General features: G+C 39.4%; 1 long non-coding RNA gene across 1 annotated transcript; it reads left to right on the top strand.

Moving 5' to 3' along the window:
* Positions 1–11,342: 11,342 nt before the first annotated feature.
* Positions 11,343–15,116, top strand: LOC114556518 (uncharacterized). Its single transcript, XR_003692699.1, has 3 exons — positions 11,343–11,457; positions 13,298–13,341; positions 14,730–15,116. It is a non-coding gene; the product is annotated as an uncharacterized LOC114556518 (long non-coding RNA).
* The last annotated feature ends 1,599 nt before the right edge of the window (positions 15,117–16,715 follow it).

Below are 16,715 nucleotides of genomic sequence, written 5' to 3'. Positions count from 1 at the left end.
GTTGGAAGATTGATTTTCTGCAGCAGGTTTTTCCTCCAGAATTCCCAGCTACAATTCTGCACTCATTTTGTTTTTTAAACCTTCCAGGATTGTGTGTCAGTGTCAACTGATTTACGTATTTTAAGCTTAACTCAAACTCTTGTTTTCATTGTCTCCTAGCATGAGAAAATGTACATTATTTACCATAATATCTGTACCATATTGTATGGCTTAAAAGCATGAGGCCTGTGTCCCAGTTTCTCCCAGAGTTTATTTGTGCAAAAAACTTGTGGCCTGGGTAGCCAATCAGAATCGAAACAAGTCTGTAAGTATAGAACTGAACTGGTATGGGCATTTATGCCTAATGTTTTTTATTTTTTATTTTATAATCTGCGCAGGATTGTGCACTGGCAGTGAGTCAAATGGAAAAAGGGGCACCAGTCACATGAGTGTGGTTGGAAATTTAACATGCAGGACAGTCTGCACATTCTGAGGAATTTTGAGTCTTCCTCACTCTGCTGTATTGGTCATTTTACAGGACCAATACCATATGAGCTCAGTTGTGGATCAGTTGTCTTTGTCCCTGTGGTGAGGTTACATTTCTTTGGTTTCACATTGTGAACCTGGCTTCCAGCCTTTCGCTCTTTAGCCAGGATAGATTCCTGCGTGCATTTGTATGAGATACGACTTGCAATGGACACAAACTGAAGGGATTTGCTTGGTTAAGACACTGACTGTGCCAACAGGTAAGAAAGGTTCAGGTTACGACAGAATTGATTTCAGAGTTGGTGATTTAATATAAAATAGATGGGAATGTGCTACAGCTGTGATTGTTGTGACTCTCTAAGTGCTCTAAGTCAGTGGTTCACAAAGTGGGGTCCTTGACTGGGTTCCAGGGGGTCCCCAGGAAAAGGAGGGATTCTTTTTTTGTCACTATAATTCCATTCAAATGTAACACAATTACAGAATGATTTTGGTCATCGGTTTTACACACTTTCTGTAATAAAACGTTTAAATGCTAAAACCCTATCAGATGGGGGACTCTGGGACAAATTCTTATCAAATGGGGGTCCGATGTCTAATTTTTGTCATTTTAGGCGTCCTTGAACTAGTTTGGGATCCACTGTTCTAAGTTGTATCACAATATTACCAAATGTTCTGAGAACTTTCTACAAATGCAACATAGTATATCACAAGGTTGCAGCCTGGTTGTAGTTGTGCAGCATTCTTTTTATGAAAGAAATCAGGATAAATATGAAGTTACTGACAAAAAGACAAATGTTACAAAGTTTAGATACTCTTGCACAGGGGAAGTGCTTTAATGCCCCTTCTGTTTACATGGATATATTTTTCCTCTGGCATAAAGATGAATTTATTATCAGTCAACATGAAAAGTAATGACATCACTGAGGAGCTAAAGACCAAGATTTATTTGAAATGTCAAATCCCCTGCATTAGCAACATAAAGAGCAGTTGTCTGAGAGGAACAATAACACGATGATCCAAAGAAGATACACACAGACAAGGAAATGCACTTACACTCCAAATAACTTATAATTCACAGAGCCAGAGGGTCATATATATGCGACAGTTGTCGCACAAAGCAGAGAAGGTGCAAAACGCAAAATGTCTTTGCACACGCCAAGGACACACAGTTTGGGGAAATCCAAGATGATTTATAATCCTGCTCTGAGAAAGTCGGCAACTGCCAAAGTTTTTGACCAGTTGTTCTTGTACCGGTTACTCTGCAGTCTGTTTACTTTGCAAGCTCACTTTGCTCTAGGAAGACATGGTAGATGATGCATACTTTACGTGAGGAAGAAGCGATGGCAAACTACAGCAGCAGTGAGCTGGAAGTGCAGGATACGCCCTGTGGAATTTGGGTGCCACGGATTTGTTGCCACTTCTACGAGCAGTTTACCCAGGCAGTTACAGCAGGGTTTTGTGGTCAGGGCGGAGGTTAGAGCACACTGGGCTTCTCTATAGAGGAACTCTGGCTGAAAAAGGAGAGGCTAGCCCCCCAAAGGCTCATATCATAGGTAACTAAATTTGATCATACGTATCATCTGATAGCATAACAATGAGCGCAAAAATGGGTAGATTCTCTTCTTCCGTGAAACTGTTCCACGCAGTTTCAAACCCACAGATTACATGCCGGTGATGTAACCTGTTTGTACCTGATAATCAGACCGAATTGCCTTGTTGTCTCACTTCAGTAATTCAGCCTGACATTGTGTTCATGTTAAACGATTTCTTGTTAAAGAGAAGGGTTATTTTGTCTAATCACAGGGCTGGCTGGCGGTTTTGATACCCGGCTCCTCCTGTCCACGTGTCCCAGTGTCCTTGGGCAACACACTTGAACCCCAAGTTGCTCCCGGCAACAGCCTTGAATAGGCAGAACAACAGATCTATTTGAAACTGTGAGATGTGGGCGGTGTCTGGAACCAGGCTAACCAAACACTTTCCAGTTTGAACTTGAGGGAAGGGTGTCCTTCTTAGTCTGACATTAAAAAGATCAGTCTCATTATAGAGATCCAGATGATTATGGTGTTAAAGTATGTCATTGATTCTAAGACCGACAGCACAATCTCTTGCATTACCAGCGAGTCCTCCAAACCATACGACGATATAGACTAATATCTAAACCAGAGAACGTAAAAGTCGCAGTTTTAAACACATCGTTAACGTTGTGAAACGGTCACAGTTTGGTTAGGTTTAGCCTAAGTAGTTTAGGCACCAAAACTACTTAGTTAATTTTAGAAAAAGATTGTGGGTAAGGTTAAAATCAGTACATCTGTTACGTTACTAAACTTCCGGTTTCGCACCCTATGCAGAATGCAACCTAGTTTGTTCTGTAAAGTAGAAAAAATAATAATATGGTAATAACTTGCTGTTTAATTTTATTATTTATAACGGAACACAAACCTGTGTCCCCTGGGTGAAAGTCCTGTGTTCGTTTCACTTGTAAAAAAAACAAAACCCCTTCCTAAGGTTAATAATGTTTTCTTTGAACCCTTCTCTTGAAAGTTCAACCTCCCAACAACATGTGAAAATAATATGTATACCTTAATTTAAACATAATATATCTTGATGGAACTTCTGATGTGGGCAACCAATGTACACATTGAACCCTGAGACAGAGACAGAGGGTCCTCTGCATATAGCAACATCATAACTATCCATGTAACTGATTACTGCATTGCAAAAGAAGGCTTGAATAAAAAAAGATATGAAAAAAATAAAAGACGCCCACTCTCCCTAGAACTACTTATTTTGACATTTTAGTAGCTTTTATTTCATTTCTAAATATTGGACCCAAAATGGACCAAACATTGTTCATTGTATGACTGAAGATTGCCTTGCTGGATGTGTTCCTCTGACAGTGTGCAGAATAGCCTGGATCTGATAAAACAATGTTGCTCCTGTATATTTTAGTACTTCATCAACATCCACCAAGAAGGATGAGTTTGGCCAAAAGCTAACAGCACACTGTGTGCATTTACTTGACGTATGATGTGATTTATTTTACAAGGCTTTATTACTTTTCTTTCTTTTACTTTTTACTTTTTTTATCAAAGTAGGCCATGAAACATTGTCATAGTCACTGCACAAACACACACAGGCACATACAAAATAAAGCTGAGCTTTAAGTGGAAATGATAAGTGCGTTCAGAACTATATTTCCCAGAAGGCCTACTGACTCCTGCACCCACACAAATGACTAAACAGACAAGACAGGAGGAAAAACAGAAGGGAAGCCAGAACCAAACAGACAGTATGAATGAAAGCTGCTTCCAGTAAAGACAAAATGATTTGAGTGACAACCAAAGATGTCTATTTCATTTTCGGAAGTGCCTTTTTCCCTCAGAGTTTGGCTTTGGCACAATAGAAATGGTTGCCATGGTTGCAAATTAGAACGTGATCATGTTTGGAAATATGAGAAAATAGTGAAAACATCTAGAGAACAGGAAGGGCCGCTTCTGTTTACACTTTGCACAGACTGGATTTAAAGTGAACTGACCCCAGCAGTCATATAGCCACCAATAAGTTATGGAATGTGCTTCTGCCACTTGTCTCTGTATGGACCATAAACCAACCTTCTCCTCTACGGACAATGAGCCTCCTTGTGAGAGAGGAACGATGTTCTGGGAGAATGAGACGAGCCTGCCAACAGAAACAAAGATGGAGGAGATGGAGCGCTCTGCAAAAATGTAGGAGCTTTCAAATGAAAGGAAGAATAAGATCTCCGCTCCGCTGTGAGCCATCAATCAGTCCAGAAGCCTCTGTCTTTTTGCTAGCAGAACAAATGATAATATTTTGATCAGCATAAATTTGATGCTTTACAGTACATTACAGCATGTTCTATATCTTCCCCATGACAAACATGGTAAATGTTTGTTCTGAAGTAGACAGTAAATATATTTTATATTTCTAGATAAGCCTACACTTAATATGGCCTCAGAAAAAAAGTAGGTTATTGGCCTTCTATCATTTCTCTTTTGCTAAACTTTGTTTCTTACAGGAATTAAGACATGGATTATTTTACATTTCATGGATTATTCAAAACGATTCAACTAACTCCCACAATCCCTTTTAGTGTTATTTTGGACTGTAAAACAATACATGTTGGAACTTGGAGTATTGAGTCAACGGAAAAGGGTCTGGTGTTCTCTTTAGTTGTTGACAGTTACGTTATGTAAAACAGTTGCACGTTTCAAAGATTAAAAATACTGTAGCCAAGTAATAGAAAGTAAAATGATCTTTAAATCAATCATGGTTTCCTCATGGTAAGCTAGTAACTAATGAAATCAGAAAACCTTAAAGCAATTGTTCAACATTTTGGGAAATACATGTATTTGCTTTCAGAGGGTATTACATAGTGTAACTAAATAGGTTGCTAGTTCCTACCCTCTGATAGCCTCTCTCCGTCCTTATACCTAAAAGTAACATTTGCGGATTTAAAGACGTTGTTAAAGCTTTAGTGCCTAACTTTTTTTTTATATTAATAAACGTCTTACATTCAAGCCATTGTCAAATGAGTTGATACAAAGCTAATTAAGTAGACTGCCGGCAATTTGATTTCGCCCTGCAGCTCAGGCTGGAAACCTGTACGTTTATCTGTCCTGCTTCCGTTACAAATTTGCGGGAACCAATCGCAAATTTAGGCTTATCCACCTGATGCGCTATTGGCGGGTTTAACACGATGACAGATAGATAAGTGACCAAGAAGCTTTTTTGTTTACATTCAACAAGCTGGCCACCGAAGTGCAGAACTCCATGGCAGCAACCCGTTAATGCCGCTGTCGCTGCTACGTCACCCGGATCGTTGGTCTGATTGGTTGAAGGACTATTCAATTGCGTACAGAGTCATTTGAACTATGCCCATTCATCACGCCTCTTGTGCAGTAGAAAATACAGAACAGACTCCCCAGACTAAAACTTCTTCTTCTTATTTGTCAGTATGGCTATGTTCAGAAACTGGTGTCGGACGGCGACTTTCGTGCGCAGAAAATCAGTGAAGATAATTACCTCTTCTGAAGAGTCCATCATGTTTATTTAATCCTCTGTGTCCTCCTTGGCTACAAGTAACTGTGTGGAGGAGGGGTGGGGGTGGTGCGTGATCACGAAAGGCTTGCATCATGTGCCAACAGTGTTGTTGTCATTACTTAGAATTCCTCATGGGGACGACAAAACTGCGCACCATTCGCTATTTAAAATTGTGAAACGTACCAGTTTGGTAAGGTTTAGGGTAGTGTTAATTTCGTCAGACAAGACCAGACTAAATATGTTCGTCACCGACCTTTTCTTCCATGACTAAGATGAGATGATGATGAGACTGCACCAATGTCCAAAAACGCTGACTAAGACTAAATTAACATGCATTATTGTTGACGAAAAAAGACGAGACTAAAATGTTTTGCATAAAATAAAAACTAAGATAAAATCTGTCTCCATTTTCGTCTACAATCGTCTCTACTTTTTCATCATGAGATAGAATATTCAGCGGTTACTGAGACCCGGTGCTACGGCACCGACAGGTGCCCTAACAACCGTTATCTACCGGACCGAATAGCCTGCGCTTCTCTCTGATGCTCCTAAACGGACGTTAGAGTCAACCGAAACATCGCTGCACGGGGCGCTAGTTAATACTACACTAGGCAGCAGGCAATGTTAGCCTACCGTTAGCTAGCAGTTGGATTTAACACAGTTAAAATGCTGACAGCTAGCCTGGATGCCAGCCGAACTTAGCCCCGCCCACAAAATTCGAGGTTGGGAAGTTCTGACTAGAATCTGAGTAGGACCATGTCAGGCTAGCTGACAGCTAAACGGTGTAAAGGTTTGTCTCTATTTCCAATACGAGACGTACGACAGTCTGCAGCTGCCATTGTCTGAAAAACAAAACGTTGCGTTTACTTGAAATACGCCTCGCCAGTTTCGTGCTGCATTTATTTTATTGTAAAATATCCTTTCCCCATGAAGTGGTTGTTTTTGTCGTTTACTGGTGAAATAAGGAAGAGGCTCAATATTATAATATATTATATATAACTTTATAGCATTTATTTATTTGACTGAAATGGTTATCACAAATAATTTATTTAAAAAAAGACTAAAATGTTTTGACTAAAACTTGACTAAAATGGCGAGACTTTTAGTCGACTAAAACTTGACTAAGATACCTTGAGTTCTCTTTTGACTAAAACTAGACTAAAATGACGAGACTTTTAGTTGACTAAAACTTGACTAACAGAAATTTTAAATTTCTTTTTTAAATTTAAAAAAAGACTAAGACTAAGACTAAATTAAAAATAGGTGACAAAATTAACACTAGTTTAGGGCAACAAAACTACTAATCGATAGTTAAGATTGTGGTTTGGGTTAAAATCCGTACGTTTGTTACTTCACTTCACCTCCGTGTGTACGTACTATATGACGTAATTACAGATGATGCAGAATGTGACCTAGTTCCCGGGTCTGTAAAGTTAAAATAACTTGTGATTTACTTTCATTTAAAAACAGATTTTAAACAGGACCCGAACACGGAGTCTCCTGGGTGAAAGTCCTGTGTTTATAAGACCCATCCATCACCACCACTCCCCCTCAACCTTTTCAAACTTTCCTGGTCTTAATACCACAGTACATGACTTCCTGCTTTGCCTTCCCATCATAATTGCTACAGTTTATCTACATGCCTGGCAACGTCATGGTGACGGTAAACCTCTCAGGGAGTTTCACCAAGAAATAGTTACAGCACATTCTCTGTAAAACCACACGTTTTTACACTTGTATTCGGGTAAAGATTAAGGAAACAAGGTAAATAGTTATTTAGTGAGTTTTAGAGGTGTGGGTAGGAATGTTTTTCAACTTTTGAGAGCCAGACTGCCCCCCCCCCCCCCTTCCCCATTTTCAGTCTTCAACGTGTAGGTAAGTTAATTCCTGGTGCCTGCTCCACATTTTCCACAGAAACATGAGATCGGTTTCAATCTTCTCATCTGTCTGCAAGAAAATTATTATTTCCAAAAAATTCTAACTATTCCTTTAACAGTAAACACAGAAAACCAAGTTGGATAGGCCTATAAGTATTATAAACAACTTATAAAGCTATAAAATCCAGTAGTTTCACCGTTGTCTTTTATGAAGGGACTTATCACTGAGGTTTCACAGTCAAGCCTGCTAACATTTTAAGATGACAACAACAAGCTGAAAATGGAAAAAGTAGTGAAGGAAAGTTTATTGTGGGATCCTTATGGGACCAAATTGGCTGGGTTAGGGGAGTTTCAGGAGTTTAAGTGTTGGAGAGTTACGTTTAGTGGCCACTGCATCTGACTGGTTGTTATGGAAACAAAGTGAGCAATGCATGACAAGCGTTTTTATCAGCACAAAATATGGTTGAGGCAGCACTTTTTCTATAACAAAAACAGCACACATGAGCATGCCCAAACTGTACAGTCAGGTCAGTCATCATTTCAGGGAAACTACCGTTACTTGGTGAGGTTCTTCGTGAGGCCAACATTTTTGTTTCGTTGGAGCACACTTTTTTCATGCCATACAACCACATGCAACAAAATATCTCTATGCCATATGTCTGGGGGAAAAAAGCAAGATTTCTAAGCCAGCAGGAATTGTGTTGCTAATGAGGATGTTGGTATTGTAGCAGGATTGTAAGGATTATTGTTATTCTTTTTTATAAAATTCTCTCATGTTTTTGTGTCTTTTGTTGTGTAACCCTCCTCCTCCAAAACACCAACAACATACAGGGAGATTGTGGTGCTGGTCCAAGCAATGGGACCAGTGCCAAACCTACACCAGGCTGCTCCCTGTTATGCTTTTTTATTATTTTTTGTCACGTCAAAGAGTGTCTCTCCTGATTGTATCAAACATTAGGTAAATGGTTGCCACCTTTATAAGTGAATTTACAGTATAGTCATGTGATGCGTATGATTACACGTATGGACAGGTACAATTATGCCAAGCTAAATTTAATTACCGTTACTGCTGCAATGCATTACATCTGTTTGAAATAAAAAACCGGTTGCCACATTAAGGAAAATTCTTTGCTTTGACTGATTGAATGTGATGATTGTTTCCACTCATTATTTTCCCTCAAGGTACGTAACTGTAGCACAGAGGTAATGTAACTTTTGCTTTCTACTTCTCCCCGTGTGAGATGCTATGCCTTTACTTTTTAAAAATCTTTTTATTGTTTTTTTTTCAGTTATCACCAATTACAGTCCTACCCATCAATCCACAAATCTCCGCGCTACATTTAACAGCGATGTCTAATGGCTTAAACCAGCTGCAACAGACTATCCGTTTCTCCCTTTGAGGTTGGTTTCAATCTTGAAATATGAAGTTGGAGCATATTTAGTGATGGAAACCACCAGAAGTGCTAAAAATACCTCTGCCAGTCTGGTAGCCACGAGGCTCCATCACACACTCATTACCACACGACCTGAGGTTGGGAGGGGAGGAGAGAGGAGGGGATGTGGTCAGGAGAGAGAGAGAGAGAGAGAGAGAGAGAGAGAGAGAGAGAGAGAGATAAAGAGAGAGAGAGAGAGAGAGAGAGGCATACAGTATATGTGTGTGTGTGTGTGTGTGTGTGTGTGTGTGTGTGTGTGTGTGTGTGTGTGTGTGTGTGTGTGTGTGTGTGTGTGTGTTGAAAGGGTTAGCAGCAAAAGGGATAAAAAAGTAAGGGATGTGTAAAAAAAAGAGGAAAAGAGTGGTGGAAAGAAAGGAAAGGAAGAGGGAGCGAGGGATGTGTGTGTGTGTGTGTGTGTGTGTGTGTGTGTGTGTGTGTGTGTGTGTTGAAAGGGTTAGCAGCAAAAGGGATAAAGAAAGTAAGGGATGTGGTAAAAAGAGGAAAAGAGAAGTGGAGTGAAAGAAAGGAAGAGGGAGCGAGGGATATGAGGTGTGTGTGTGTGTGTGTGGGTGTGTGTGTGTGTGTGTCTGTCTGTGTCTGCAGAGAGTCAAGAATGGCTGTGGTCAGATACATTAGTATTATATGATATTTCCTATGGTCTCCTGGCATTTCTGAATGACGGCACATATTGCAGCCTACTGGGCTATTATTTAAATCTTGCATCACATCATTTCTGAAGAATTTGCAGTTTGTTTGTCTGGACAAATCTCTTTTTCTATGATCCCACTCCTTCTCTTCATCTCTCCATTTCTCTCTTCCCTCCACACTTCCAGCCACCTTCCTTTTCTCCTCTCTTGTCTGATTTATTCCCCTGTTTCTCTCCATCCGTCCGTCCGTCTGTCTGGTGTTCTCTGTTCCAGCTGCCGAGTCCCTCCAGGACCATCAATCTTCTCCTCAACCCATACCTGGCCCTCGTTCAGCACACACACACACACACACACACACACACACACACACACACACACACACACACAATATCCACACGTGTACAAATACAAAGCCATGTGCACGCATGCAGACACATGTAGTATGTATGAACAAGCCCTAAAAAAAAATACATGAACACACACACACACACACACACACACACACACACACACACACACAGGAAGCCAGAGGGCAATCTGATCCAACCTTGGAGTGAATCACACAGATGGAACTTCCAGGTTCGGGTCAGAATCTGAAATCAAGACTAACAAGGTGATCTGTGGCTCAGCGGACTGAGGCCACGTGCTGGCAACAACGTGGGTTTGAGTTCTGCTCATGAACAGTTCACTATCCTCTCTCACTGTCTAACAGCATTAATAATAGACTGTAGATGTGCAGATGACAAGAAAAAAGAGAGAGCTAGAAAAGTTATATGGAGCTCTGTTTCAGTTTCTATTTTACATTCAAAATGTATTAATTTAATTTGATATATCAATCAATGTGCTGGATTTGAAGTGTTTGAAGAAGTTTGCTTGCTTGTTGCTTTTACAAACACACACACACACACACACTCACACACACACTCCACTGACTCGCTTCATTCTTCAACCCTGACACTTGCCCAAACCACTATACAACTTTTGCTGTTGTGCTGAATTCAAACCGCAACAAGTGGTTGAACATACTCACAAACACACTCACCTACAAACACAAAACATAAACTTCATGTATACACAGCACCTCACTTCCCCACCTGGAAAACTAATTATTATAATTTTGAGCATGCACTGAAACACATATCGCACACATTTGACCTATGCAAACACGGTAAATAACCATCTTTTATGCCACTGTCAAATATTGTCATCCACCAGGTCATAAAAGGGCTACAGAGGTCTGGTAAGCTCACTTCTTCCTAACTTCACACGCCCAGATTTATTTTCATTTTTAAACTTGTTGTCTTTAGCCTCTTTAGCATCACTTGAGGACATTTATCAGCTTTCTCGTCGCTCCCCTTGGAGCCACAAAAGCATTAATACAACTTTTTTCACACATGCAGTAGTACTCCTCAAGACCTGTAAACAGATTTTGATGTGTGAAATTGGTGGAGCCAATTATCAGTCGGCTCAGACCATTCCAATTACAATCACTATTCTCATCTCTTGGTACACATACTGCAATGACCACAGGATGAGTAAAATAAAATGTGAAAGAATATGAATATCACATTAATATATAATATATTATATTATAATAAAATATCAGAGCAGGGAACAAACCATATTGTTCTTAGTCACAGTTATGTAAGCAAATTGCATTTTTAGGTTTGTTATTGAGGTGGTTCAGGGGTCAAGGTCTGATTCTGACACAACAACCTCCATCATACCAAAGCAGATTGATTGGTGTGTTTGATGGAGGAGGGAAGGTGTGTGTCTAAATATGATGAAGAGGAGGCCCCACTGTATTAGCCCATGACAATCAGTTTTCGTTGTAGAACATAGATCAGCTGCAGCAGCTGCCGTGAGGAGGCATCCCTCTGTGTGTGGATTCAGAAGCCTTTTCTGCTCGTGTGCTGCACTGTGGGACACAGCTACGAAGAAGATACATCTCTTCTCTATTCTCAGTGATTCCAGGTAACACAAAGACGGTTGCAGCTTATTGTGAATGTGTGCTAATTTTTTGGTTTCTTTTATCGCTTTTGCTTGAAGTGCAGAGAGCTGCCTGAAGAGCCAGACCTCCAGCTGTCTTGCACAAGCTCATTCATTAGTCCCTTTCCTCAGGAATTTAGAGGCGTGAATTATTGTTTGGGATATTTAGACAGCCAATTAAGGGAGATGTCTGGGTAAACATTATCACATGTTTTGGCCCATATACATGTCAAAGAGTGCAGAGGAGCCCAATGCAAACACATGACATCAGCATACAGAGAGAGAGAGAGACACAAACATAGACATATACTGTACAGACACCGGTGTGGAGAGAGACTGAGAGATGAAGTGTGAGACAAGCAGGCAGAGAGAAAGCGAGGCAGCAACAATAAATAGGCAGAATTAAGTGAAAGACAGCAAGAAAATACAAAAGAAAAAAACTAATTGGAAAACAAGAGGAAAGTGTATTGATAGGTTTCTTGGGTGGCCAACTGCTGGACGATGTGTTTAATACACCTAACAATCCCTGATTTACTAAGTGGCAGATGTGATAGTGATGAGAGAGAGGGAAAGATGAGGAGTGAAACAAAGGAAAGAGGTCACACGCAGGACTGGGTGTTGATGCGTGAAGGCGAGAGGAGAAGAGAGAGGAGGAGAAGATGAGTAAAGTCAAGGTGTTAATATGCGATATGATCCACATATCGAAAGAAAAGAAGAGACAAAAAGGCAAAAAATACAGGAGAGAAATAGGAATGAGACTGAGAGAAAAAAGTGTAATGGAAAGTAAGGAGGAGAGGACAGGAGTTGAACATTTAGCTGGGTATTGTGTAGAAGAACTTTACTTAGCAGCTATTTTAACATTATAGTAGTTTATTGTGTGTCTGTATGTGCTTCATTATTACGTAATAGCATATAGTATAAAGATTAGAGAAACCAATCTAATCCCATTTAAAACGGGAAATGGCCTGAAATCCATAATACTGTCAAATATAGTCAAAGCTCGTTTGGTCTGGAACATATGATTTGTTTTTACAATTTCTTACATTAAATTTCTATATATCCTTTACTGTTTTTAAACGGAAATCATTTTTAGAAATCAAACGAAGTGCTCTCTTTAGGATATATCCTTAAAGAACTTTTCTTCCTGTGGTGTTTTTTTTTTATAGAAAAATACAGCCATACATTTCCTTGATTTTATACACAGCATGTTATTGCATGCAATATTTTAAGAGCAGAAGAAAATACATAAGGATAAAAACATGCAAGAAGGAATTTTGTGGAAACAGCTCCCACTCTGTAACTTATTCACCGCATCAAGGTTAACATATATAGTTATGATTTGAAAAAGAAAAAAAATCTGTATTTTGCATGCCTCTCATTATATAAAAATGATAGGGCTGTTTAACTCCCATGTTAACAAACATGATAAAACAGCAATGAAAACTGTACTGTATTATGAATAACTTTAGTTATTGTGTAGCAATCGTCCCTGTATGATTTAAGTAGTGACATGGTAATCACTGTTTTAAAATTCTGTGGCAAGGAGTCGATTGTGACGCTTGACGAATTATAACGTATGTTGCCTCTGTTTATGTGTTAGATTTGGGTAGGTACTATTATGACAAAAGCATGTCTACTGAGTCAATTCCATCTACTGTGGATATGTAAGCTGCTGGTTACTTTCAGCCTAAAATTAGCTATACAGAAAACACAGTCATTATTTATTCTGGTAAGAGTTTGCTCATCTCTCTCTCTCTCTCTCTCTCTCTCTCTCTCTCTCGCGCTTTCTTCTCTCTCTACCTCGCTTTCTGTTCCTCCAAGAAAGTTTGCTCATCTCTCCGGAGAGCCACCTGATGTTTTCGACAGAAGGTGAGCAAAAGAGAAGAGACACGTTGTTCTCTCAAGAATGTCGTCCTAAGCTTGCCATACCACCTACGCATATATAAACTCATCACATTTTCTCTCTCTCTCTCTCTCTCTCTCTCTCTCTCTTTTTCTCACTCTCACACACACACACACACACACACACACACACACACACTCCACTGACTCGCTTCCTTCTTCAATCCTGACACTCGCCCAAACCACTATATGACTTTTGCTGTTATGCTGAATTCAAACCGCAACAAGTGGTTGAACATACTCACAAACACACTCACCTAGAGACACAAAGCATAAACTTGGTTCAAGAATTTGAAAGTAAGTTGCACAATACCTTGTAGTATTTTGTAGTATATTGCAGTAACAACCCAGCAAGACTAAGGAAAGGTTAAAAAGTGGCACAATCCCACACAGCGCTGAGGCTGATTGTAGAGTTATTACAGGCAGTCTATCTTTCAGATAGACAACGCCGTAAGAAGGACTTCTTGAGAGCCAACAGTGTTTGTAGGAATCTGCCAAATCCAGGTTGAAGATTTCAGATCAGATTAACAGACATCCTCCTGCAGCCTCCAAGGGAAACAAAATTCTGCTGTGATGAGGTGACACTTCCAGTCCCTCGATGCCAGGCCAAAGAAAACACGGCAGAAGGGAAGAGGCTGGAGAGGAAGTGGAGGAGATATACAGTAGAGAGGCCTCATTTCATAATTAAGACACTATGCAGTTCACGAACATACGAATTATATAATGTACTAATCATTTTAGTATTTGACATTACTTTGTTTTTAGCATTTCCCAAGATACTCAAAGATGCTTTACATGACAAATTAAATAAACAAAAATGATTCACGTTACACATGTAATATGCATCGTGTTATATAAAACAAAACATTCAAAGCTGTTTTTAAAAAAGTGAGTGAACATTAAGTTGTAATTCGACCAGGTTTTCTGCTCAGATTGAAAGTCACAGCTAATGGCCTGGCCTTTAAGATGATTATTTGTTTTGTTTTCAAATCCATCATTAATTCCTGTTGGAATTAAAGGTTAAGACTCTGAGAAATATGATTGAAAAAAAGATTAAGATTGCTAGAAATGATATGAGAAAGAGGTTGATTGATGATTTATTGGTTGATGATTCAACACAAACAGGTAGCTGTTCTCCCATGCTTGGTCAATCTGCTCTGTATGGGCATACTATATATATATATATATATATATATATATATATATATATATATATATATATATATAGTGTATATGTATGTGTGTGTGTGTGTGGGCAGACAGCAATGGTGTTCATCTGAGGAAACGGCTGGCTTGAGGTCCTACAGCTCCTGCTTCATTCTCTGCATAAAGCTTCATAGCTCTACATTTTTCAGGTGCCCCAGGTTGTTGTTTCTGCTGCAGTGAATCAGGAGGACATTGAGAGCAGCTGAGGGAGAAGGGGAGAAGTTTCTTTCAACACAACCAAACCACTGGAGCCTGTGGATCCACACATTGGCCCAACTTGATGGTCGTCATTGCTCACCATCCAGATTTTGGGGATTAAGTGAGTGTTGAGTGTTTTATGAAATCACATTCAAAATTACTTTTCAACTTATATTTTTTACATGTATTTGCATCTTTAATGTAGACAGGGCTGGGCTAATTGATGTACATGAGCGGTTATCATAAAAAGTCTATTTCTGTAAAGCTGCTGAGTGAGAACATGCATACAGGTGGGTACATGCTTGATTTGCTCTACACCAAGGTTGTGCCCTTTATTTAGAGAGTGTGGCCAACTAGTGAATCGAATGTTCTGAGCTATCCCGTTATGCGATTGGTTCCGAGGTGGTCACGTGTTTCATGGACTCCATGTTTGATACAAACATTCATCTGATTCCCATTGACATAGTGCAGGGAATAATGGAAAAATGTAATAAATTATTTAAAAAATGACATAAATCACTGAAAAAATGCCCAACTGTTGTGCGTTTGACTGCAATGAAAGACAGGGAAGCGGCAAAAGATTTCCCCCTGTGAAGCAAAAAGGTAAAAAGTATGGGAGCTGTTCATTATTGTGTGAGGTAAATGTAAATTTCTCTCTTCGATATTATAACAAATTACATAGGAGAAATATAGTAATACCATCGTTAATGTGTACATTGCTGTCAAAAACGTTCTAATACTGCTTTAGAAATTAATGAAGTTTGAAGTTAGCCTTATGCTAGCGTTAGCTTTTTCGCTAGCACTCCATGGTACCTAAATGCTTGTGATCTTGCCACATATCATGTCATAGCTAAAAAAAGATTTTGATTGCTAGAAATTCAGTAGCCTATAGATCATAAATCCCTCCCCCATGTTAGCGGATGGGTAGTCTACTGAATACCCACGACGTTCCACTTACGGGATTGCACCAGTGCCGCCGGATGTCCTTCTTTTCTTTTTTTTTATGGTTAACTGCTCCTCAGATCTCTACAGGGTGAATCCAGACAGCTAGCTAGACTAGCTGTCCAATCAGAGTTTTCTGTTGCACAACTAAATCAACTTTTGAACGTACACATGTTCCACCAAAACAAGTCTCTTCCTAAGGCTAATTTGCAGCGGCACCGTGAGTAGCATTTAGCTGCAGTCCCGGAGGCTGCACTTTCAGGGCCACATTTTCAGGATCGCAGTTCTAGGAACCTAACTAGAGTCAGTCTTGTCATGAAAGGGAGTGGGATTCATAACACCACGGGACTGCATTTCCATCAAAAATGGAAGAAGAGCACATCAAGTGTGAGTAACATTACTGATTGTGAATAAAGTTTTTTTATTTGTTTAACGCTAACTATGAAAACAGTTGGTGTCTTGAATTGGTTAGTAAAGTAACATTAGCTGTCTAGCCAAAGTGTAACAGTTAGCAAGCTACCATAAGCTAGCGATGGTTAGCCTAATTTGTTAAATCAAGCTAAAACGGTTTCATTACCGTAACGTTTTAGCTATCTTTGGTGAGCCCAACTAGGTGTATTATATTACTTGTTAACTTACTGACTATAATTAATTATTGCCAGCACATTACTTCAAAAGATGATAAAAGCCTGTCCTTAGTTTGGTCTTCATTGTCTTGAGTGTACATGAAATGTTTAATGTTCATTGTAGTGCCTGGGACACTTTATCATCACAGACCATTTCACAGGTTTTTTTACACAATGCTATGAAATCTTTATCAACTACTTACTAATATTAGTTAATACCTTAATTGAAAATTAGTAATGAATGCATCTTTTTTAAGTGATACCAACATTTTAATAACCCAGCAGTGATTATGTTGTCCACATGGAGGAATTCTTGAGATCATTGGAAAAACAAATGAGAAAAGACCACTCAATTAAAAGATAGTGCTG

The sequence above is a fragment of the Perca flavescens genome, chromosome 6 (genome assembly GCF_004354835.1).
Source record: "Perca flavescens isolate YP-PL-M2 chromosome 6, PFLA_1.0, whole genome shotgun sequence".
NCBI lineage: Eukaryota > Metazoa > Chordata > Actinopteri > Perciformes > Percidae > Perca > Perca flavescens.
Note: the sequence above shows the minus strand (reverse complement) of the source record. Positions and strands in the feature narration are given on the sequence as shown.